General features: G+C 51.9%; 1 long non-coding RNA gene across 2 annotated transcripts in view; it reads left to right on the top strand.

Annotated features, from left to right (window-relative positions):
* LOC309840910 overlaps positions 1-24402 on the top strand; it is a 282879-nt gene that overhangs the window by 10981 nt on the left and 247496 nt on the right. For both annotated transcript variants that reach the window (XR_014298857.1, XR_014298858.1), the window contains exon 2: positions 17326-17481. This is a non-coding gene — a long non-coding RNA (uncharacterized lncRNA). The remainder of the gene's footprint in view (positions 1-17325; positions 17482-24402) is intronic.

Here is a 24402-nt window from a genome sequence, read left to right as displayed (position 1 = left end):
GTTGAGGACTTTGAACTTTACTGGACTCGTGGTGGGTGGAGGCCCCAAAGTTTATGCCAAGGTGTGGCAAATATCAGAATTGTAGGGATCTGGAAAGGTGGCTATGGATTCAGTGGGAGGAGCAAGGGAGAGTAAGGTGTCACAAGAAACACCAGGGTTTCAAATTCGGTTGCAGGGTAGATGTGGACAGCATTCCAGCATTCCGAGAAGCTGGGAGTAAGAAGGGGTTAGCCAGGGTGCAGACATAGAACGAGGACAGCAGGAGAAAGCATGTGGTGAAAGAGCATGGCTAGAGACACAGCCAGTGAGGACACTCCCAAGTGGGGCTCTGGGGGAGGCAGAAGAAGTGGGAAATGCCCAGAGGGGTGGGGGCCCCAGAAGGCAGCTGAGGGGTGCCCCTGAAATCGAGGAGGGGGGTGCTTTGCATAGTGTACGGGGTGGCCACCTAGAATTGAACTTAAGCAGAAGCAGGTTGCCCAAAATAAGAAACGCCACTCAGAAGTTAAAGGGGATGAGGACCGACAGCAGCTCTTAGGTGTGTCATTGGAAGGTGGGGACAAGGGATTAGTTTGAGAGCGATGCTCTCTCCCAGCCAGACTGGGGCATTTTCACATCGCCTTCTGAGTCATCCTCTGGTTCCCATGGTAAAGCTCAAGCTCCTTACACAGCATGTGAGAGCCTTCTCTGTGTTATCCTGCCCCTCTTTCCAGCCAGTTTTGGATTGAGATGTCTTGTCCTGCATGGCCCCAATGTTCCAGTCCAGCCAGGCATCTCCTTGGCCTTTGAATATCTTGCTGTGCTTTTGCAAATGCCAAGCCCAGTGTCTGGAATAACCTTCTGCCTCTTCTCTCACTGATAACTCCTGCCCATTGTGAAAGACCCTGCTCATAGGTCACCTCCTCTAGAAAGGTCACCACCTCTGGGGTGCCTGCTCTTTCCTTGGGCATCATACTGTAGACATTGTTGGTAGTTCATCCATGAAAATTCATGACAGATCTTGATTTTATCTGGGCACTCACCACTCTCCCACACGGCCAGTGGCTTTAGGGGAAGTTGATTTCCCTTGACTCTCAGGCCTCAGCGGTGAGTCTAAGTGGTCTTAAATAAACCTTGTCCTCCTGCCAGTGACTGGTTCAGGATCTGGGAATGTACCCTACATTTGGACCAATAAAACACATGAAAAGAAGTAGACAAAGAAGCTTCTGGAAATAGTCTTCCTCTAGAAGAAAGCCAGGAAGAGAAAAAGTCTACCATTTCTTGTGTGCTGCCCACTATCAGGTCTGGAAGGGATGGCTTCAACTGTTTCAGCTGCTTCTGTCACCAGACTGAAGAGGAAGCCGAAACCAGAGAGAGCACAGAGGAGGGGCAGGAAGAAGCAGGGCTCCTGGTCATGTCATTGAGCTCTTACATAAGCCAGCTCTGGATCCTGCCTTAGCCCTTGGCTTTCTGCTACATAAAATAATACCCTTTCCTTATTATTTAAGTGAGCTGAAATAAGGATTTTTGTGACATGCACCCAGTTCCAGTAGCACTTTTGGGACTTCTGTGAGGTCGTATCATATTCCAGGCTGAGACAGTTCCATAAGCAGTCTTAGCTCCATCCCTGGCTCTTTGCACTGTGCCTTGGAATACCAGTTCACAGGTGGATTGAATAAGTGCATGGTTGATACCTGGGCTCATTTGGCCATACTCCTTAGGATGTCCTATCTCAAGGGTGACTTTTCCAATCTCAAGGCCCCTGTCAGACTGTAGTGGGACCCCAAACTTGGCCTTCGGAACTTAAGAACTCAGATGCTCAGCCATTGTTAACCACAACTGTATACACTGCCCAAGGATCTCTGTGTCCAAAGGAACTTTTGCACCACACACAAGGTTTGCTCAAACCAGCCCTCCTCTGTACACTTTTGTGTCCTTGACTCAGGCTGATCTCACTCACCTGGGCACCACCTTTCCTTAAGATAATATTATTGGGGGGTCTGGATTTTAGAGACCGTTGGCTCAGCCACAGATCTCTCCGACCCATTTGAACTCCTTCTAGTTTTGGGGTATTATGATGAATCATGCTGCTGTGAAACTTCCTGTACAAGCCTTTGTGTGGACATGCGTTTTCTTTGTAAGGTTTTGAAGGTTAAATAGGAGCTGACTCGATTGTTAAAGCCAGAGGAAAACATTCCTGGCAGGTTATACAGTATGTACAAAAGTGCAGAAGATTAAAGTGCTGTGTGTATGCAGGGGATAATAGTAGTTCGGTATCGTAGGGAAGGGGACAAAAATCTCTTTTCCTCTCTCTCCATCTTGAGTTCATTGCCTGAGGCCTTGAAAATTAGACTGACAAAAGGAGATAGACAGAAACAGGAGGCAAACAGATTTTATTAACACATATGTCTTACATACACACGGGAGGACCCAGTGATGAGTAACTCGAAGAGGTGGTTAGAACTTGGGCTTCTATAGCATCTGAACAAAGAACAGTACATTTGTAGAGAAGTGACAAGACAAAGGAGTAGGGGTTTAGGCTCTTAATGGTGGCCAACTGTAAGAAGGTAAATACATGGGGGAAACTGAAGGAATATAAGGGTGGTTTTAGCAAGCTTTGTTATGTAGATTACTCTGGTGCCACCTCTGGGCAGATGAGAGTCCAGTGCTGTTCCCAGTGAATAACAATCACCCTGCCCTTCCTGGTAGAGAGGAGACCAAAAAGTTTATCCTGTGTCTGGTTTTTAGAAATTGCCTTCAGTCCAAAATAATCCTTATGGTAGAGTGGCATTCTCGGGAAGTGGGATAGAGGTAGTAGGGCTGTGGCACAAAACTTAAGGCACTGGGAGTGGGGACAAGGTGTGTTGAATTGTATTTTAAAGGCTTTAAGGAAACTGAAAGGCGTTCTATAGGAATCAACATGGTCACGCATACCTTGTAGAAAGGTCCCAGGCTTATAGCACAGAGAACGGGCTAGCTAAAAGGGTGTTAAAATAGACAGGTGTGGGATGCAAGTCCTAAACCTGGTCCTGGTTCAAGGTGGGGGTGGTTGGAGGGCAGATTGGATAGATTAAGGCTCTGTGTATGTGTGTCCTTGGGGAGGTCAGGACATGGGGCGTCGAGAGGGTAGCCTAGTGACTCAACCTTGCCTGCAACCCCATGAACACCCCTTCCCCAGTGAGAAGGCAGCCCCCAGCTCCGTTCTCACCCATCCGTGTATGGCTCTCAAGGTTAGCGCCATGGGGGTCAGCGCTGTTTAAATGTTGATTACAGAGACTGTGGGAGCTGCTCAGATTTCTAATTAAGATTAAAGAATGTACCTGGCTTATAAATGGTTCTCAGGAATGTATAATTTGATTAGCCTGTTTTCTCTGGGCGCTTTCATTTCTGGATTAGCGAATGTGGCCTCTGACTCCAGGTGGGGTCACTGGCTCACCGCACACAGAGTTTGGGACCTTGCAGGGCATTACGATGGGGGTAGTTAGGGCAAGAGGAAGAGAGAAAGCCCTGGTCAGCAGGGCATTTCCTCTCTTTCTCCTCATCTTCCTCTTCACTTCTGGATCACAGTGAAGAATGCCCAGCTCGGGATCAAAGCATGCCCAGATCCTGACTGTAAGATAAACGTGCTCACCTGGACCTCATTTACACTCATTTATTTCTCTCCAAAGGCACAGGAGGCTGGGTCGTCCCACTGCTGAACCCAGTCCTCTTGCATTCTCTTTCCCATTTTGAGCCCATCCCGCGGATCCCCAGCAGGGCTGAGATCTTTTTAGGGAGCACTGCCCGAGTGTCCATCATAGTGATAGCACAGCTTTAGGGCCCAGTCAAAGGCAACCTCTTTCCACCAAGCCCTGGGCATCACCAGTGATGGGCCGGGCCCACGGTTGGCATCTCGGAGGTCACACCACCCCTGCACCTGAGGCTCCAAGACAGCTGCTCTTCACCCCACCCATAGCCCTTACCTACCCCCCTCTGCACGCTCACTTGTGACCCCCAGGGCACTTTCCCTTCCGTGGGTCTCTTCCTCTCTGAAAAATAAGTAGGTAAGTAAGTCTATTTTACAACTGCATGGGTATAAAGCCAAATAAGTTGATATTATGTGTTGAAATGGTTTATTCCATCTGGAAGCTCATTTGTTTTCTTCTGATTTCAAAGAAATTGAAACATTTCCTTGGTTCCCCTAATGGGCCCTGGGCCCTGAGCCTCTTGGGACTGATGGATAAGACAGCTCCCCTCCCCTGTCCCCCTTGCACCGCCCCCTTCAATCCGAATCTCCTGACAGGCAGCCTACCTCCCCGCCAACTGACCTAGTGACCAGTGGCAGGTCTCCAGGGTCTGGCAAACCAAATGCTGCTCCTCCCCGCAGAAGTCCTCAGAGGAAGCCTATGTTAGTTTTGCCCTCAGGCTGTCCCTAACCTCTCCCTAGCCACCCCCTCCACCTCAGCACCCTGCTTCTGAAACCCAAGACCCTCCTGTAGAGGAGGCCGAAGTCTTCCCGCCATCCCCCAATCCCCAACAAGGCCTTGCCCAGTTGGCTCTGCTTTCCTGGCCCCACTGTTTTCTGTTTGAGTGTCTACCCTGCTCGGCACTCCCACATGGCTGACCTCTGGGGCACTCTGTGCGATGCTCAGCTCCTGTTGGCTAGGGGTTCTGAGAGTGGCTGTAGGAATGACTGGGGATGGGGAGGCCATGGAATGAGTATTTTAAAGAACATTCCAGGGGCTCGAAGTTAACTTCTGCATCAGACCCTCAGGTTGGAGTGGGGAGACTGCCCTGTAAGGGCCTCCCAATCAATTCCCTCCCCCTGCACATAAATGTTGGAGGGCCCAAGTATCAGGAAAGGGCATGAATTCTCCTTGCCCCTCCTTCCTTCTGTTTCACCCCTGCTCAGAATTCGACCAGTGCTGGCAGCCACTGTGGTAGGAGTGGTAGGAGTGATGGAGGAGAAAACGATAGGTGTAGCCTAACCTCTGCTTTGTGGAGTGTAAAGTCTTCTTTCTCAGAGGATTTTCCTCTCTGCCACCCTAACCCCCACCCATACAAGAGGCTCGCCTCTTCATGCTTCTGTGGAAGGGGTCTAGGGGCTCAGCCTAACTTCTGAAGTTAACAGAAAACATCTCTTGGCAAAAATGCTTGTTGACAGAAAAGTGCTGAATTTTAGGAAAGTGACATGAGAAGCAGAGCAGGCAGCAGTTGCGTGCCTTTGGAGAAATGAGTCTAGACGCACTGGGAAGGTGAGCTGAAAGCTACTGCACAGGACCCAGAGAGCGTACCCCTGGGCTCTGCCTCCGGGTGCCCACTGCCCAGGTAAGCTGTGACCCAGACTGAATCCCCTGACCCCTCTGAGCCTCTGTGTCTCCTTAGGACTGACTGAGATAATCCAATGTATGTTTCAGCCTGTTGTAAATGGTAATGAACTCTGCACGTCATTCATTATTATCTTTCTAAGTGTTGCTGTGGTTATTCTAAGGGGAACAGTCTAGAAGAAGCTGAGCACTAGAGAAGTCTGGAAGGTGGAGTTTGGCTCCGCTTCCTCCTGGCTGTGTGATACATGGAGACCCTTCACCGGTCTCATCCTTGTAATCATTATCCCATAAAGGTGGGAGAAGGGACTGTATCATATTCAGTCTGTGTTTAGGACTTCCAGTGCAGTCTAACTCAAGACCAGGTTCTGCCAGAATTTCCTCTTGGTACATCCAGAACCCACTTGAGTTCGGTTTGTACCTCTCTGCTTGTCAGCCCTGGCCTGGCCTTAGGGGAGGTCGGGATTGAGCACCAGGCTCTCTGGTTGGGGGGTGGGGGGGGGGTGTTCTGGAGGCAGCCAGAGATAAATCCTGTAAGGCCGAGGAAGACAGATTGCTTCAGTCCATGCAAAGGCTAGGAGACCTTACTAGGAGACCACCTCGACCCATTTCCTCTGCCAGCTCCTACACATCCTCAACCTTAGGGCTCCTCCTCAGTGATGCCTTCCTGGGAATGGATACACCTGCAGGTAGTTATGTCTTGTACCCCGCTCTGCCTCCTTCCAGTCTCTGTCCTCGCATCCCAAACTGCAGAGGGCCTGGGAAAAGCGACGGAGAGCCAGGAGGGGTGGGAGGACAGGCTGGGAGCCAGCTCTCTGAGCCCCGCCCGGCCACTGCCAAGCAGGCTGGCAAGGGGATGCTCTGGGCTGCCCGCGCCGTTCAGGAAGCGTGTTGGGACGGGGCTAATGATAATTAACACTTGGGGCGCGTTTTGTCTTCGAAGTGCTTTACAAACACGACCTAATTAGCCCGCGGGGAGGAGCGGCGCCACCGAAAAGCTTGCTTGCTTTATTATTCATTTCTATAGCGTCTGGAGCGCGCCTCCCGGCGCACGAGTGTTAGCGCGCCAAGTGTAAGCGAGGAGGATGTGCGGGTTGGGGCGCCTCCTCCTAGCACCTCCCCCTCCCAGCCCCAGGTCTCCGGGTAAGTGCGACTCCGCCCAGTTCAGCCTCTTCTCACACATCTCATTTCATCTCTGCGGCAAACTAGAAAAAATTCTGGGTTTGGGGCTCAGAGAGGTTAAGTGACTTGTCAAAGACCACACAGCCGATAGCGGGGCACTGAGACTCAAACCTCAAAGCTCCAGGCTTTCGCCACCTCTCCAGGCGCCTGGAGCATCTGGGCATCCCGCGGGGCTCCGCGCTTCGGGGCGCAATGGTAAAAGCAGGCGGTGGCTGGAGAAGGCGGGCGGCTGGCGGCAGTGCGCGCGCGCGTCCCCGGCCAGCCGAAACTGTTGCCAGCTCAAAGCTCCCCGCTACACCTGAGCGGGGGACAGATGTGCATCAATATTTATTCGGAACTCCCAGGAAACCTAGATGAAGTGTAATTATCTCAGCTCAATCAGCTCGGATTAGCATAACATCAAGTCACCCATCAGACGAAGGGTTTGATTTCGGGGATCAAAGCGCCGCGCTGTAGCCGCTGATTAATCGGGGAGAAGAGAGCAGCGAGAAGAAAGCTGTGCGGGCTCTGCGAGTCGCAGCTGCACCGCTTTGATGCGTAGATTGCGCCAAGTTAACTTTCCTGGCCCGCTAGGCGCTCGCCCCTGCCGCTTCTCCGACTGCTGCGCCCGCCGGGTCTCCAGGATTTGGTGCCCCAGCTTGGGCATCCGGTCGCCAGTTGTAACATAAACCGCCACCCTGGCCCACCCCAGGACTGTGCTGTGAAGTGGGGTGCTTATCCATCCATTTTTTTGGCGGGAGGTGCAGGCCGCTACGGGCTCGCTGGTGGGGACGCCTGCAGCCCTGAAGATTCTCTGGAGGCTGCCCCAAGGCTGAGCGCGGGAGTCGGATGCCTGTGTTCAAGGCCTGCGTCCAGAACTCACCCTGTGTTCTTGATTCTGTACCTTTGTACAGTGTATTCCGAGATGCCCTTCTGTCCATCCCGTTCCCTAACAGACTCTGGGGTCTTGAACTCTCAGCCCAAATGCATCTTGCCTTTTGCTTCCCATTATTTCCTGAGCTAGGGCCACCTCTGTTGTGGCTGAGTGGCCCTTGTGCTGTCACCACCATCATTTGGATAGCACTCCTCCCCGCCCCTCAGACTTTGCTCTCAGCAAATCTGGGAGGGACCCTGGGGGCCCTGGAGGAAAAAGCATTTTCTGGAGGATGAGGGTGTGCAGCAGGGTTAGAGTTCACTGATTATCCATCCGGACTCCCCACCTCCCTCATTTGCACTGTCTCCCCCTTCCTCCCCACCAGTGGTGCTGAGGGCAGGAACTCTGTTATACTGATGTTTGTGTCCTCTTGGATACAATCCTTTGCCCCAGATGGATGTGTATTTTAGCTCCTGTACTTGGCCAGTTCTGTTTACTTGACCAAGTCACTTGACCCCTCCAGGAACTCAGACTGTTGGGGAGCAAAGGTCTTTGTGATATTCTGTGTTCTGTGATCTTCCTTCAAAAACCCTGTTCCGTGAAGCCACTCCCAGGGGACAGTGCCCTAGTAGGGGTCAGGGAAGCCTGGAATCTTGAGGTTGAAGGAAAACTCACAGATCCCTTCCTCATCCTCTTGACAGCCTGTCTTCATCCTTTGCTTGAGGGGATGGGAGAGAGGAACAGGGGTCCTGAGGGTCTGCCCTGCCACGGGCTCCTGTAGGAGCTTGCTCAGCATGGCAAACGTGGGGAAGCTGAAGGACCTGTATGGCTACACTTCAAGGCTCTCTCTGGCTGGTAGGATGAATGCCATCAGCTGTGGCATCCTCCAGAGTGTCTGGACACCAGGATTCTTCCTGCTGGAAACACCTGAAGAACAGTGGAGACCCAGAGGGTCTCAGAGCTGAGACATGAGTGTGTCCATTGGTGTTCTTGTGGGGAGTGTAAACCCCTTGCGGGCAGGGACTATCTCTATTTTATTTCCTACTGAGCCCCAGAATCAAAGTTTGGTGCCGGCCACATAGGGGCTCAAGAAATAGATGTAGAATAAATCAAAGAAGAAATGAATGAAACAGGGAGGAAGGAAAGAAAGAAGGGGGGGAATTAAAAGATTGCCTGTCCTGGTAGGGGGCGGAGTCTTAAGAGTGGGTGGGCAGATGCCCAGTATCCTGGCAGAAAGAGGATTTATCTCCATTTCACATCTCTGCCATGCAACATCGTGGATTTTTCTCTCCCCTTTAATTAAGAACTAAATATAGATCTTAATTAAGACACTGATGAATTTAATTTAGAGTGGCATTAGGGCCTTCTCTTGCAAAGCTCAATGCCGTGTTTGTATAATGTGGGATATAAGCTAAATGAGTGCTTGCTTGTTACCACCATAAATAATTCCCTTGCAAATCCCTTTTGAAGCATTGCGAACACTAATCTACCCCCATCTAGAGGATGCTCTTGGACGCCCATTGCCTCGCCCCTCTTTGTCTGTTTCCCTCCCAAGGAGGACCCATCTTGTCCCCCTGCTCTGACCAAGTCAGGCATCCATTCCCCACTTCAGCTACCTTGCTCGCTACTATCTTTGTTCACACAAGTCCCTCTGCTGGGAATGCCTTTTCCTTGCTTCTCTCTCCAAGTCTGTCCGGAGGATTCCTCCCCTTCCCTCAAGTTCCACCGTGAGCGCATGGAGTTGACGAAGCCCTCTCTGTTCTGTCTCCCCATCTCCTGATTGCTAAGCACATGAGGTGTGAGCCCCAAAGACCCATAAGGTCCAGTTGAGTCCCACACTTCTTCAGCTGTGTGCTGTCTCCCGCCCCCTAATCGGGTTCTAGGTGACAAGAACAGGGCCTGTGTGCAGGCAGAGGAAGTTGGGACTATGGCTTTCACCCATGGGACTCAAGGAAGCACCCCTCCCATCTCAACCCTGGATGCCTGGTGCTGTCCTGGGACCTGGGAGACCTTTCTGATTCCTGCAGTGTGTCAGGGCACGGCAAGGGCAGTCAAGTGGAGGGGTAGAGTGTGACTTGGGCCCATTTTATCCATTGTTCAGGCTCCTGTCTGATACCAGGAGAACCCACATGGTGAATGAGGGCTGTAGCTCTAGAATCAGTGGACTGGGTAGACTTGGTTACCTTACCTGTAAAATGGGGTTGTCACGAGACTAAATGACATTTCGCTTTGCCACGCGTAGCACCTAGTGAGTGCCCAGAAAACGGTGGTGACATTGATGATGGTGTTCGGTTGGAGATTGGGCGATCTGTAGTCCAACAAAGCAATAAGTTGTATCATTCATGCTTGGTTTGTAGGAAAGCTGGGGTACAGGGAGCGATCGGCCTCTGCAGGAGGCCTTTTGTCCACATTGCCTTTTGTCCACATTGCCTCAGGCTCTGGGCCCTTCTGCTGCCCTCTGCACGTCTCAGCTGTGAAATGATGGGGTGGGATAGAGGGGTTTCACTGCCTCCCCACACCCTCCCCCCTCCTCGTCGTCTTGAGCAGTTCAGCTCCCAGCCTCCTCCGCCCTCTTTCCTTTCCTCACACTGGTGCAGTTTCATCACAAGTGTCTAGAGAGCGGGCACTCTGTTTCTCAAGCATCTGTCCCACAGTGCCGGACACACTGTTCTTTCATGTGGCAAGTGGAAGCTCTCTGTGATGTGATAAATACTTTCCCGGAGCCTCCTGCCCTGCTATGGCACCACTGTCCTGGGCTTTGCACAAAAGCTGTACCTTTTGAAATTTGTGGATTCAGTTCCCTTCTCTCTCTCATTGCGAGCACATGTCGAACACACTCTGTGAGGGGCTAGCCCAGCATTCCTCAGCCTCAGCACTCTTGACATTTGGGGCCAGATAATTCTTTATGGTGGGGGTTTCCTGTGGTCTGTGCAGTATTTAGCATCACCCCTGATCTCTACCCGCTAGATACTAGTAGCAAACCCTCTCTCCCAGTTGCGACAACCCAAATGTCTCCAGACATTGCCAGATGTTCGACATTCCTGGTGGGCAAATCGTCCCCAGTTGGAAACCATTGTGTTATATAAAGCACTGGCCATATGCATTATCTTATTTCTCTTCTTGCCAAACTTGGCTACAGATACTATTCTCATGCTCATTGTGTAGACAAGGAAACAGACTGGGCAGAGATTCTGGAATCAAACACAGTGTCATCCGGAAGCTGGGCACTTCTCTCTGTGAGCTTCAGTTTCTCACCTTTAACATGTTGATAATCACACTTTGCTCTCAGGGTTATTGTCAGGTTCTTAGCACAGTGCTTGACATTTGGTGAGTGTCCAATAAATATTACTGAATATTCTTTTGTAGACGCACATTCAAATTCAACAGCCCCTTTTTAATGCCTACTGCGTGCCTGTCATAGCAACAATACTTACCGAATATTCGCGATACAGGAGAAACTGCTTCAACGTACGAACTCATTTGGCCCTCGTAGCCATCCTCCGGCCGTTATTCTTGTTATTCAGATGAGGAGCAGAAGTGCAGAGAGTTAAATAACTAGCTACTAGCATGAGATGGGATTTGAACCCAAGACAGTGTTGCCCCAGAGTGCATGCTTTTTATTGCTGCACTGTGCTGTGGCCCCATGCTCTCCATGGGAACTGCCACGTTCGTGTCGCTATGAGCCTCATCTCCAGAGACGCCCCTATCTAGAACCATACTGTCCAGTTGGGTATCCATCAGCCATCGTGACTCTTTAAAATTAATGAAAATGTCAAATTCAGTTTCTCGATCATACTGGCCACAGTTCAAGTGCTCAGTGGCCCTGTATGTTCAGTGGTTAGGTACTGGATGGCTCAGACAGGGAACGACCACACCATCACAGACAGTTCTCCTGGACAGCTCTGTTCTGGGACTGTGGAAATGCATTTCTTTCTCTTCAGAGTCTTTTGATATCCCTTTGGCTAACTGGTGTCAGTCAACCAACAATTCTGTTTCTGGAACTGTACAGCCACCAGAGTTTTCTGTTCACTCCCCATGGGTGAGGGCCCTATGACGAGTTGCCTGGAATAGCAGGCAGGACTGGAAAATAGAGAACTAAATAAATATGGCTCCTTTTTCACAAATATGATTTATAAGAGCAGTAGGTCGTTAACTTGCAGAACTGAAATGTTAGTGCTGTCTTTGTATCACGTGTCTAGGAGCTAAGTGAATGCAAGAGGGGCTAGCTTTGTGTCAGAGCCAAAGCTCATGGTGCAGCTCAGGGGACAAATCATTCTCTCAGACAGTCTTCCTGGAGGTGTCTTCCCCTAAGGGTCTTCCTGGAGGAGGGTCCTGGGGACCCTTCCTTAGAGGACAGTCGGCCGCTCCTCAGGCAGGTAGGGACGGGACGATGTTTTCTGGGTTCTGGATCTCCAGAACTCAAACTCTCTTTGGCTGGAATTTTTGCTGTTGAATGAGGGTGGAGCTATTAGGCAGGTTGGCATTATTTAAAAGCGATTTTGTCAGTTGGTAAAGAAGGTACATTCCAGGGGCGCCTGGATGGCTCAGTGGGTTAAAGCCTCTGCCTTCAGTTCAGGTCATGATCCCAGGGTCCTGGGATTGAGCCCCGCATCGGGCTCTCTGCTCAGCAGGGAGACTGCTTCCTCCTCTCTCTCTGCCTGCTTTCTCTGCCTGCTTGTGATCTCTCTCTGTCAAATAAATAAATAAAAATCTTAAAAAAAAAAAAAACAAACAAACAAAAAAAAAGAAGGTACATTCCAGAAGTTACATGGTTGAGCATGGTGAGTTAGATCAGAAGAGAAGAGATAGAAATATTAGGATGTCATTTCTGCTTGCACCTCTGGAGACCCAGCATCCTTCTTTACTGATTCGCAGCTGAGCCCTTTATCCCACCTCCCTAGAGCTCTCAACCCCCACTCCCCACCATGTCAGCTGACCCTGACCAATTGCCCGTCTTCCTGCTCCAATTCAGCACTCCCCTAGCTCAGAAATTGCTTGGTGATATTGGGAACAATGAGGCCTGACTCTGTTAGTTCAGAGCAAAATGGTTTTTTTTTTTTTTTTTTTTTTTTTTTTTTTTTTTTAAAGGGTATTGCATTCTTGGTGATGTATGGATAAGTCAGGAGAGCAGAAGGAGAGCCAGGACAGGAGGGGAAGTTGAGGAGCTCCAGAGAGGCTGGAGCCTTGCAGGACAGGGAAGGTGGCTGCTGCTGTTGGTGCATGTACTCATGGTCCCACAGAGCTGGGTCCTGGCTCATTCCCACCAGAGGAGAAACCCTACATGCTTGGCAGGGAGGGGGGAGCCATAGGGCTGCCAAGCAGCCAGGGGCTGGGGAGACCTATTCCTTCTTAGGGACAAAAGAGGGATCAAATTTAGCTTCATCTCATCCTTGCTGTTTTATTTTATTTTATTAAGATTTTATTTATTTATTTGACAGAGAGAGACACAGTGAGAGAGGGAACACAAGCAGGGGGAGTGGGAGAGGGAGAAGCAGGCTTCCCGCTGAGCAGGGAGCTTGATCCCAGGACCCTGGGATCACAAGCTGAGCGGAAGGCAGATACTTAATGACTGACGGAGCCACGTCGGCGCCCCTCTCCTTGCTGTTTTAGACAAGAGTCAGGCAGTGAGAGGGGCTTGGGAGAGAAGGTCCACATGGGGCCATCCTGGGGCCCAAACATTGCAGTGATTGCCTGAGGTCATACAGCAAGTCAGTGTTTCCATAGCTTGAACTGAGGACTCTGTGTGTGTGTGTGTGGGTGTGGGTGTGTGTATGTGCTCTTGTGCTATGCGTCTTGTCAGTCACTCATTACTGTGGTTGCTGAGCAGGCTTCCATGGTATGCGTGCCCCATATCCACCTGCTTTGGGTTGATTGCAGCTTGGCTGTTATTTTTTGATTAATAGACTTAATTTTTTAGAGCAGTTTTAGACTTAGAGAAAGACTGAATTGAAAACACCGACTGTTCCCATGTATCCCCTCCGCCCTCCCCCTCACAGTTACATTATTACCATCTTGCCTAAGTATGGCCCGTTGGTTAGAGTGGAGGAGACAATATTGATACATTATTATTGATGAAAGTTCATGGTTCACAGTAGGGTTCCCTCCCGGCTTTGTATATCGTATGGGTTTTGACAAATGTATAGTGTCATGTACCTGTCATTCCAGTATCACACTGTGATTTCACTGCCCTGAACATCTCCTATGCTCCCCCATTCATTCCTCCCTCTCTCCCTCCCAACTGCTGCCAACCGCTGATCTTTTTACTATGTCCAGGATGTTTTTATTTGCTGCTTTGGGGAATTTTCTAAGGGCCTCCCCTCTTGGATCTCTAGACCTGACCATACCTAGCCACAGAGGCTTTTTGGAAGCCAGGCACCATGGGACTACTTCAGGACTGTGTGAGCTGTCTGCACGGAAGTTGGAGCTACTGCTGGAACTGGATGATCTCGCCCTGTGCCATTGGTTGAGCTGTGACCTCAAGAGGGCTTGGTGCTCCAGGCCCTGTTTGGGGTGAAGGAGAGCAGAGGAAGGGAGGGAGTGGCCTCGTCAACTGAGAGTTCAGCTCTGGTGTCTTTTCTAGCCCCGAGGCCCTTGGAGACCCCAAACACTCAGCTCCTTTACAGCTGAACTTAGAAGCCAGCTGCCTGGGCCTTTTCCCTCCTAGTGCCTCTGGCTCAGCCTGGGGCTGCCTCCTGGCTTGCAGGCTCCCCCACTAAGTCCCACTTTCATTTCTAAACAGACAGTAAAATAAGCGATTGATTTTTGGATATTACATAAGTGGAGCAAGGGAAAGTTTAATAAGGAAAAGAGTAGAGGGAGGGGTCTGAATATCTTAAACTCCAAACTACAAAAAGCCCACCGTTTCCAACCCACACAGAAACAGCTACAAGCCAGCTATGATCAGAGAGCATGCAGGTGGCCCCAGGCCCTTAGGAGAAGGCTGGCCCAGCCAACCAGGGCTCTGCAATGTCTCACTGGAGGCTGAGCCCAGGCAAATCTTTTCCATTTCCTCCTGTTAGAGCTCCCATGGTCATTTCTTATGTTCCCCAGGCCATTCTGCACCTCCACGGTCCTTCCTGTGATTCTCAAACCACTCCTGAGGCAGCCTGAGACTTCAGGCAGTCAGGGGTACCCAGGATGGGAGGGCAGGAAGAGACCACAGTGGCTGAAGTCAGCGCCTGGCATTGTAAGGTAAGGGAGCCTGGGCTGAGAAGGTGCTGTTAGTGCATAACAGGGGCTACAGTTCAGAGGTTCCAGTGCCTGGGCAGGGCCCGTCCACTGTTGGCAGGTGAGATGATGAATGTGTAGAGTGCTTTGCAGGGAGCCTGCGGTCAGTACTGTCCTCCATACTATTAATGTTGTGTACGCTCTAGACCAAGAAGCTGGGCTTTGGCAGAGTGGCTCTCCCTTGTCCAGGCCTTTGCACTCCTGGTTTGGTGTTCTTGACTGTTCCATGTTTTCTTTATGGTCATCTAGCTCATTTCAGGTAGGGTGGTCTGCCCACATCACGTTGATTGTGTGTGTGGCGGGGTGGGACATGAATGATATGGACGGGTAACTAACACTTGGCAGGAGGAAGGCGGAGGTTTAGTAAGTGTCTTGTGGGTCCTGCTGTACACTGGCCTCCTAGGCTTAGGAAAATTTCACTTAGCACATATGGCTCTGAGTAGTCCACTGGGCACCGGGGTATCTTCTGCACCCCCTTCTCTTGGAGTCCCTTAGTTCTCGCATATAAAGGATGTTGGTAGACAGGACCGTGAATGCCACATCTCCCCCAAACCTGGAGTCCCAAGAACAGGATCCCCAGAGGGCTTAAAATCTAGATGGGTGACCTTTCTCCTATGGGCAATTGCTGGTCTGCTTTGAGGTCCTTGCTTGGGTTGGGTTTTGGAGCCAGCAACCGAAAAGCACCCCTCCCACTGACTATAGCCCACAGGACATTCATCCTGCATCTGGTGCTGGTGTGTTTTCATAGTAGCTACATCCTTACCTAGATTCCTGGGTTCTCTTTAAGAAAAGATTGGAAGATGTGAGACAGCAGGAAAGTCTTGGTGACTTCCTCTCACTGGGTTGTGGAGATTCAGGGTGATCCTTGTCTCGTGAGTGAGGATAATGGTGCAGGAGGATAAATGAGAGCTCAGGGCGCTCTGTGATGAGAAGCAGACCCTGACTGAACACCCCAAGCAGACTCTGATTGAACACCGAGTGCTGCCTGGGTTCGGAGGTGGGAGCAGCGTCCCCTTGGTGTGGACCTGTGTAGGGGCAGTTTGCATTTGAGAAGGACCCTGAGTAATGGGTAGGAACTGAACAAATGGCGGTGGGAGGAAAGGGTGTTCTAGGTGGCCCCAGTGGCCCGGGCAGGGGACCAAGGCAAGAAATCCTAGTGTACTTGGGAACTGCTAATGTATCAGGTTTAACTGAAGCATGGAGGATATGTAGAAGAGGGATGATGGAGGCAGCCTTGGTGGGGCTTGAGCTGGGTCATGGAGGCTCTCCAATGCCAAGTAGAGGAGTCTGGGCTGCATTGAATTGTCAGCAAGGAGCCTTGGGGGTTTTTGAGCTGCAAATGTCATGATCAGAGTGGTGCTTTAGAAAGATTAACTTAGCTGTGTTGCACAGGATGTTGCTGAGCAGTAATCACGTGATTGCTGGGGTTGGCGGGGGGGGGGGGGGCGGATGCCTGAACTAGAGATGTGGTCATGTGAAGGAGTGTAGGGTGTGCCCAGGGAAAGCACAGAGGAGATAAAGATGCGACTCTCCTCTGTAAGCCTAGCTGGGGAGACAAGGCATCTATGAAAGATATATATGAAAAATGAGAGAAACATTGGAGGAAAAATGAATGAATTGCCAAGTTGTATATGGCCAAGTGCCAAGTACATGTTTTGGGCTGATGGAAAGAGATGGACCACGAGTTAGAGCAGAAGGAAGAGTCGCGTGGGACCATGTGGTGCTTGAGTCTGTTCTTAAAGACAAGGAGTATTTGAGAAGGAGAAGAGGGGTACAGGTAGAAGGAGGGAGTTCCTGGCAGGCAACAATGTGAGTGAGGGTAGTTACAGCTTCAGGTGGGACCTGGGGCTACACTGGACTGCACTAATCATATTACTTCTGGATAAAGCCCTTTATTAAACTTCGGATGCCCGGAGCTCGGAGGCCGGAGGCGTTGGGAGACCCAGTTGAGGGTGTCCCACACCTGCTTCATGGAAGACTCCAGATCTCTAGGTCCTGCACAAAGCCTTGGGCGGTCTGGCTTCTGGCCAGAGTCTGAAACTCTCGTGCCGTCCTCCGTGCTCAGGCTGGTCCCCTCCCCAGGAGCTATTGCGGGGGTGGGGGGGGGTACAGGGAAGGAATGCAGGCCTGGGGGCTGGGTTTCAAAAAGCAATGTGCCTGTAGAAGGCAATGAACAAGCCACACTTTCGAGAGCCTGTCTGCTCCCTGGCCAGCCTCACTTTCTGGGTGCTCAACAGGATCCTCAGATTTCTATGAAGAAGCCTACTCTTTAGAGTCCCAGAAAGAAAGTTCTCCCTGGCTTCTTGTTTTCCCTCCCTCTCTGCCTTCAGTGGCCTCATAGAGAGACTTCTTCTTTGAGGTCCCCTTTGGTTGTCTCCAAAATGGGGCTTTGTGGAGGGAAATGACCAAGATCGCCTTCACCATGTGCTCCAGGCTGATCCTGCAGAGCCAGGCACAGAGACAGAAAAGAGGAAACCGTCCCTGCTGGGTGTGCCCATCTTCAATCTCTGTGTAGGGCAGTGCGGGGTGGGGGCGGGTCCCCGTGAACACTCTCCTGCCAGTGAGGAGCAACGCTGACTCCCTCTCCTTTGGCCAGCCTAGGGATCCAATACTAGACTCAGGGAAGCACAGATGTATACAGAAGATTCCAGCTTTGATGCTGGGGGAGGAGGGAGAGTCGTGGATCCAAGCTGTGCTGGAGGTTGATCCAGGATAGGCAAAGGGAAAAGACATATTTAGGGCCAGGCAATGTGACCCTCTCTCTCTCTCTCTCTCTTCTTTCAGCCCTTGTTTTTATTCAAGTAACTGAAGGCTAAGTTGCTGATCGGCCCACCCTGGGAGGGAAACTTCAGAAAAGAGGATTGTGCAGCCAGAAGCCCGAGACGGGAGGAGCAGAGCAATGTCAGCTTTTGGATGCACATCACAGGACCCATGATCCAGGTGAGAGAGACCTCTGCCCTCCCAGCCCACCTCCCGCACAGCCAAAGCAGGGGTCAGGGCGCCCCCGCTGGCTTTCGATTTGGCAGGTGTCTTGGCCCCTCCTCAGGGGGGCTCTCTGTCCCTCTGCCCAGGGGCTTGCCCAGGCTTTTGTGTTGCCTTTGGCTCCCAAGCTCATGGTCAGGTGACTCTAGTGCTGCTCTGGAGTAGTCAGGTCTCATCACTTGCCGCTTGTAAAGAGCCTGCCCCTGGGTCAGATTCCACCTGCTTTCCACTGTGGCTCCCCAGGGTGGGGGTGAAAGCCTTGGCCCTCAGGGCTCCCCATGAAAGGATGCAGGCCTAGAGCATAAAGCCCGAGGATGCCCCCAGACCTAGGGCTGCGTTTTGGCCACATCCTGAACCCCAGCCTGGCGCATCTGCATTCTCAATACAGCCCGGGAGAGGCAAGAGCATGCAGACTGCCAACCCTCCGGCCCCCGGGCCTCTGAACCGAGGAAATGTCTGAATAATGAATGAGCCGCAGCACATCAGAGCGGTGGCCCTGGGGACGGTGCGGGCAGAAGGAGGGGCGCAGACAGGTGGGAATAACTGGGCACGGGAGAGATGCCGAGGGCCCCGATGAGGGCCATGGCTATGGCTTCCCCTGCAGAGCAGAGCTGTGGACCCGCAGAGGGAAGTGTCCATGGACTGTGTCGCAAACCTTGGGCCTGTCCCACATCGGAACTCCTGGATCAGGGTCTGTTCTCTCCCGGCCTCAAACCTCCTACTCAGGAAGGCTACTTGAGGACTTTGCAGAGGTTGTGGAGCTGGATTTAGACTATATGTGGGGATCAAAGCTGCCTCCCCCGTAGATGAAGATTATAGGACGGGAGACTTTGAGGGGGCATTTAGAGGAGGGCCAGATTAAGCAGGAGAGCGCCTGTGGTACATGTGACTCCTGGCAGATTCTGGACAAGGGCAACTTGCAAGGGTGTCCCCAGCAGGGGTCAAGGCTCCTCAGGGCCACCAAAGACTTGATGGCTCAGCAATGAGACCCCCCCCCTTCTCTTGAGGCAGCCTGTTTCATTCAGCAGTTCAGTTGCGTAGACGTCCAAGGCTGTGACCTGGGAGTCCCCTGCCCCTCGTTATCTCTGCCAACTCAATACCATCCTTGTACTTTCTGCATGGCCAAGAAGGGCTGCAGTTTCCACAACTCGGCCTGCAGACACAAAGAGACGCTCCTTGGTTGATTGAAGTCTTGCCACTTGCCTGGCTCCTTTCCTCACTGAGCCCACATGCTAGTTCAAATCTGGAAGCATGAGTGTCCCCCTTTTCAAGACAAATAACTGAGGGACAGAGAGACTGAGTAACTGGGCTTGAATTATGCCCCCAATAACTCACTGGTGAGCTGGGATCCGAATGTGTGTGGCTGAGCTGGGCTTGGAACTGGAGGAAGTTTTCGTCCTTTCGTTGGCATTTTCGGGGGTCTTTCAGTCAGGCTCCCTATTGGGGCAGCTAGACAGCTGCTGCCCATTGCCCCAGACCCCCAGGTCTCTTAAGCCCCGTTGGCAAAAAGTAACTGCTAGGGCATGGGTTGGGCCAGGGTCTTCTTGGTCCTGGATCGCATTCATAGGAATTTCTCCCCCTTCCTTGCAAAGCCAAGTTGAAATAGGTGAATGTCCTGTACTTTTCAAGTGCGTGGGACCCACCTGATAGCCCTTGTCCCTGGTCTTGCTACAGGACCATTTTCCCCAGGCTTTCTCCCTCTGCCAACAGCCAGAATTGCTCCAAAGCCCGTGGCAGACCCTCCTCTCAGCTCAGAGCAGATGCCCTCTACCCACACTCTCAGCCCATCCTTTAGGCCACATCCTGCAGACTGCCAACCCTCAACCCAGCATCCCTGGGCTCTGATTGCCAGGGGCCCTTCCTCTCCCCCAGCTCCTCCTCTGAGCTCTGCCCTCCCAGACCTGCCCTGGCTGCTGGCTGCAAACATTGGTCCTAGTCAGAGCCCAGCCAAAGCCCCTCTGCCTCGGGAAGAAGTTGGCCCTTGTTCTTCCCATTCCCCTCGCTTCTGCAAAACTGACTTGAAGAGCTGGAGTCAGGAGCCCCAACATCGGCCCTGGGAAAGATGGTTCAGCAGAAAGGGTTTCAGCTTTGGTGGGAGCCAGCCTGGATCACCAGAGGGCCAAACTGTCTTAGAACCTTCTCTGTACATACGACACACCGAGGCCAGGAGGTGGGGCAGGCGGGGAGCAGACCACCTGATCCCCGGCCTCCCTGGGGTCGGGCTGGGCTCCGAGCTGGCCTGCATGGACCAGACAGTGACCAGGCCCCATTGGAACAAAGCCTCCCGGCCTGGAGGTTCCCTCCAACCCAAGTGCACGTGTCACTACACCTCACAACAAATTTCACTGTCGTTCATGTTTTATTAGTATAAGTGCCTTAAAAGCAGATCAGAGATTCAACTAATTTGCTCATTAGTAAAAGGAAATTAGCCATTTGAGATCTGTTCTAATAAAATTAGCTTGGTGACAAACGCTTTGTTGCCGTGTTTATTAGATTACACACTCCCTGCATTTTAGAGGCCAGAGCAGTGCTCGCCGGCTCTTCTGGGCATTCTCAGAGCTTCTTCTCTTCCTTGTTTTTGTTCTTCCTTTCAGGTCTGCGGAGACTCTTTTTTCCCCTTTCAAGGCTAACTGGGAGGGGCTGACCCGAATCTGTGTTCCATTCACGCATTCCCCCAAGCCCTCACTTGGAGCACGAGGTCTGTCTCCAGGTCCCTCTGCTACCTCTTTCCCTGGACTCTAGGCTTGGCCCCATCCCCCCACCCCTCACCCCACCCATCCCCTTAAGTTCCTGTGTCGCGTGTCCTTTAATGGATCCAGCATCTCTCTGTTGCCCCACCAACCCCCCAAGATCAGCCCCAGGCTGCCAGCTGCAATGCTCCCTACCCCCTGCCCTCCCCAGACTGCAAGGTGGGCCTTCTCACCGGTCCTCCCTTGGTCTCCCATCCCACGGAGTCTGCTCCCTTACACTCCAGCTTCGGACCGCCCTGGCTTCACCCCGTCCCCTGGAAGTGACCCACCCCCCTGAGCGTGCTCAACTTCCGTCCTGCATGTGCTCCGTTGTCTGGAGCTTGGCTGGACTGGACAGAAAACTCCATGACGCATCCCACCACAGGGCGAGCTGCCTGGAGGGCCCCACAGGTGTCTGACGCCACGGGAGGGCTGTGGGGATCGCGGGGAGCTCCCAACTGACTGGGATGTCATGGTTTGGGCGCAAGCGTTCCCCAGCATCGCCGCAGCACTCCGTTGGCCCCTCTCTTAGCCGTATCTTGTTCTACACCGTGAGTTTCACCGCAGCCGGGAGCCTTAGTTGCTCTGTGCCAGGCAGAGGGGGCGGTTAGGGCTTCTGTTGTGTTCTCTCGTTTAATCTTCTGCATGACACTAAGAGGTAGACCCTGTGGTTATTCTGACTTACAGGATACATTTCCTATAGCTACGGCGCTGGGAAGCTGCAGGGGGGGGAAACGGAGAACCCAGAGTTGTGTCTCTCTGAAGTGCCGGGCCACACTGTGGGCTGCCGGCCCAGACTGGAGTGTGGGTGTGACCTTCCTGAAGGGATGGGGCCTGGGACCTTCCAGTGCCAGCCACAGGCGGCCTGTGGTGGGTGCTCAAAGCATTTCTCAAATGTCCAGGTGGATAGGGGAGGGATGACCAGGCAACCCCACCCGCTCTAGGGTCAGACGCCTGTTGGACAGAGGCCAGGGCCGGTCCAGCCGAACCAGAGCGCTCATCCCTCTCCCCCTTTGCTGACAGCAGCCCCAGGCCCCGCCTCTCCCTGCCCCTTCCAGCTCCCTCCTCTCCTGGCACAAATCATTGGCTCAGACAACAGCGATGGGTTTATCCCACAGGATGTGACTCTGAATATTAGAATGTCAGAAGCAGCAGCCTTCGCAATAAGTTGCTGTCAGAGAGGAAATAAAAGGGGAGTTGCAGTTATTTAATTTGGGGCTTTCATGCGACAGGCTAGGCCTGAGGACTCACTGCTGTGTGCCCAGCAGTCGGGACAGCAACCCTCATAGGACCCCCGCCCTGGATTCTCCAGTCATACCTTCCTCTAGCCTCTCCCCCTCCCCCGACGTGTCCCACAGTGGGGGCCCTCGCAGTCCTGCAGTCCTCGGAGCCCTGTGCTCCCTGCTCCTTCTCCCCACTGCCCTGCCCAGCCCTCCCGGCTCCTTCCACCTTTGCTGCGTTATTTATAATATAAATGATATTTACCGATAATATTATCAATGCTAAACATTATTATTGGTCTTAGTTATTAATACTTAGAGTTCTTGGGGTGTGAGTGACACCGTTCAGGTGGTGACCTCCGCCCCGCATCAGGCTCTGTGCTCAGTCTGCTCGACGTTCTCTCTCCCTCTGCCTCTCTTCCTCATGCTTTCTCTACAATAAATACATTTTTAAAAAATAATGATTAGGGTTATTAATATTTATCCTTATTCTATCTTTATCCTCCCTCTACCACCACTCTGGTGAGGCAGATACGATTTCTCCCAATTTAAGGAGGGAGGAAACGGGGCCTCAGAAAGCCGAAACATCCAGGTCTTCTGACTCACATAAAAGAAGACCCAAAGGAGGCCCGTCACGGTGGGCCCACAGCGCTCCGCGGCTCTCTCGGTTGTGGGCGCTCCCCGTTCGGTTTCTGGCTGATTTGCTGCTCTCTTGATCATCCCACTGGGACTGCCCCTCCATCTCGCAGAGCTCTGGGCCTGGCGCATTGCTTCCTCAACTGCCAACAGCCCCACGTCGGTTCCCGGCCTTCTGTTCCCACTCAGGCCTCTCCCGCATGAAGGTTCTTGTTGTTAGTGGTCAGCCGTGCCCTGGAAGAACCACAGCTGGGGGCGGGGATGCGGCAATCCCAGGCGCGATGCCCCCTTTTCTTACTCAAGGTTGTTTTTCATGAGCAAAGTCTTCTCAGTGGCTTGTTCTGCCTTTGGCTGATTTTCGGGGCCCGAATGGTTGCTCCGTATTTGACGATTTGGTCCCAGATTTTGGGAAGAAAATTTACTAGCCTCTTCACTGCACCCTCCCTGGAAATTGCCTGGATTCTTGAGACCAAGGTATATCAGTGTGTAACATGAATTTTATTTGCAAAGGTTGAGGACCTCTCTCCCTGTACGGTGTCTCACGAGCTTCTTGAGGCCTTTGATGACCGAACTTGTCTCAAGACAAAACTGATTTGGATATTTGCAGGAGCTCCCGTGGAGGTCTCCTCTATCCAGGGGTGAGGGCCAGCTTCTGCAGCAGCTGAGTTATTCCAAGACCTTGAACCCCTCCCCACTGAGGGTCTACTTGCCCACCAGCCCTACCACTGATGAAAATGGAGGGGGTGGTTTCCTGCAGGGACCCCTGAAATTGTGACCCATTTCCTTATGAGGCTTGTCTGGTAAGCACTCCTCTTTGGAGGAGGGCCTCTGGTCCTACCTTTCCCTGGTGGACGGATGCTGCTCCCCAAGAATTTCCTGGATCTCACTGCCTCCAGAGCCCCCACAGTCTTTGGAGCAGCAAGTTTTGTTCTCCCCATACAGCTTCCTAAAACGCAATTAACTCACCACATTGTTCAAAGCCTTGCTGGCTTAGCACTTACTGTTGGATAACATTGAAACCTTCTAGCCTGGCATTCAGAGTCCTTCGTGATGATGCCCCAGCTTACCTTTCTAGGCTTCACTGCTGTCGGTGCCCCTCACACTCTGTGCTCCAGTCTGGGGAGCTGTCTGCTGCTCTTCGAATGGGACGTGCTTGCTCACACCCCTGTACCTTTGCATATGCTGTTCCCTCTGCCTAGAATGCCTTTATCCCTTCTCTGTTCGGAGGTAGCTCCCTTTAGGACCCATCTTGGTGCTCACCCAGTCTATTAACGCTTCTCTGATTCCTCCTGGCGGAGGCACGTTCCCTCCTCTCTCCTTTCCTGGCGCTCTGCCTTCTCCTGGGCTAGCCCATCGTACTCGTCTACCAAATCCACTATCTTCTTCTTCCATGTCTGCTTCTCTGTCTAGCCTATGAGCAAGGTGAGGGCAGCGGTGGTCTCCTGCTCATGTCTATGTCTCAGTGTCTGACACAGTAGCTTCCTAGTAAATATTTGTGGAGTGTGAGAGTGACCTTTCTTTATTTAAACCTTTTCTTTCAGAAGTGAGGTCTCTTAATGGCACATTGTAGGTTTTCAAGTCTTTGGAGTACAGCTTACACTCCTGTTATATCCAAATCGATCTATATGACAACATTCAATTCAGTTCAATTTTTTATCATTTTGGGTGGCTTTTAACTTATTTAATATTTATTGTCAGTAGCACTGGGAGATTCTGTCCTCCCCAAACTCTATTTTGGGGCTCTAGAATTGCTTAATTTGGTTTTGTCCATCGGTTGTAAACCGTTGTCTTTGAAGCCTAAAGAAGCATCCTCCCCTTCTCTTATTCCCACTAACCCCACCTTTGTTCTTTGAGATCAAGGGTGCTGGTGCTCCTTGCTGCTGCCACAGGTTTTTCTAGAACAGCTGGTGTGTGTGTGTGTGTGTGTGTGTGTGTAGGAACATTTGTGTTTGGGAGGAGGGAACCTCACCCAATGGTATGGAATAAGCTTGTTATTTCATTATTTCTTCTTTTAATAAGCAAATTACTGATGCTGGCGAGTATTAAAGATTAATCCTATAAATTCCTCTCTGAGCCGCAGTGATCCCTCAAACAGGCCCCTTCCTTGATGGAGTACATTCCAGGAGGGAGGCTCTGGAACAAATCTCATCCTCAGGTGGGGGGAGGGGAATTGGTGATTTTTGGACTCCTGAGCTGACACCTGCCCTATCTGGCAGTTGGAGGGAGGCAGTCCCGGAGGGAGCCGTGGGATATTCCTTGGGGCCCTGCTCCCTGCCTCCTCCTCCAAGCCAGGG

The sequence above is a fragment of the Mustela nivalis genome (genome assembly GCF_964662115.1).
Source record: "Mustela nivalis genome assembly, chromosome: 9".
Classification (NCBI taxonomy): Eukaryota; Metazoa; Chordata; class Mammalia; order Carnivora; family Mustelidae; genus Mustela; species Mustela nivalis.
Note: the sequence above shows the minus strand (reverse complement) of the source record. Positions and strands in the feature narration are given on the sequence as shown.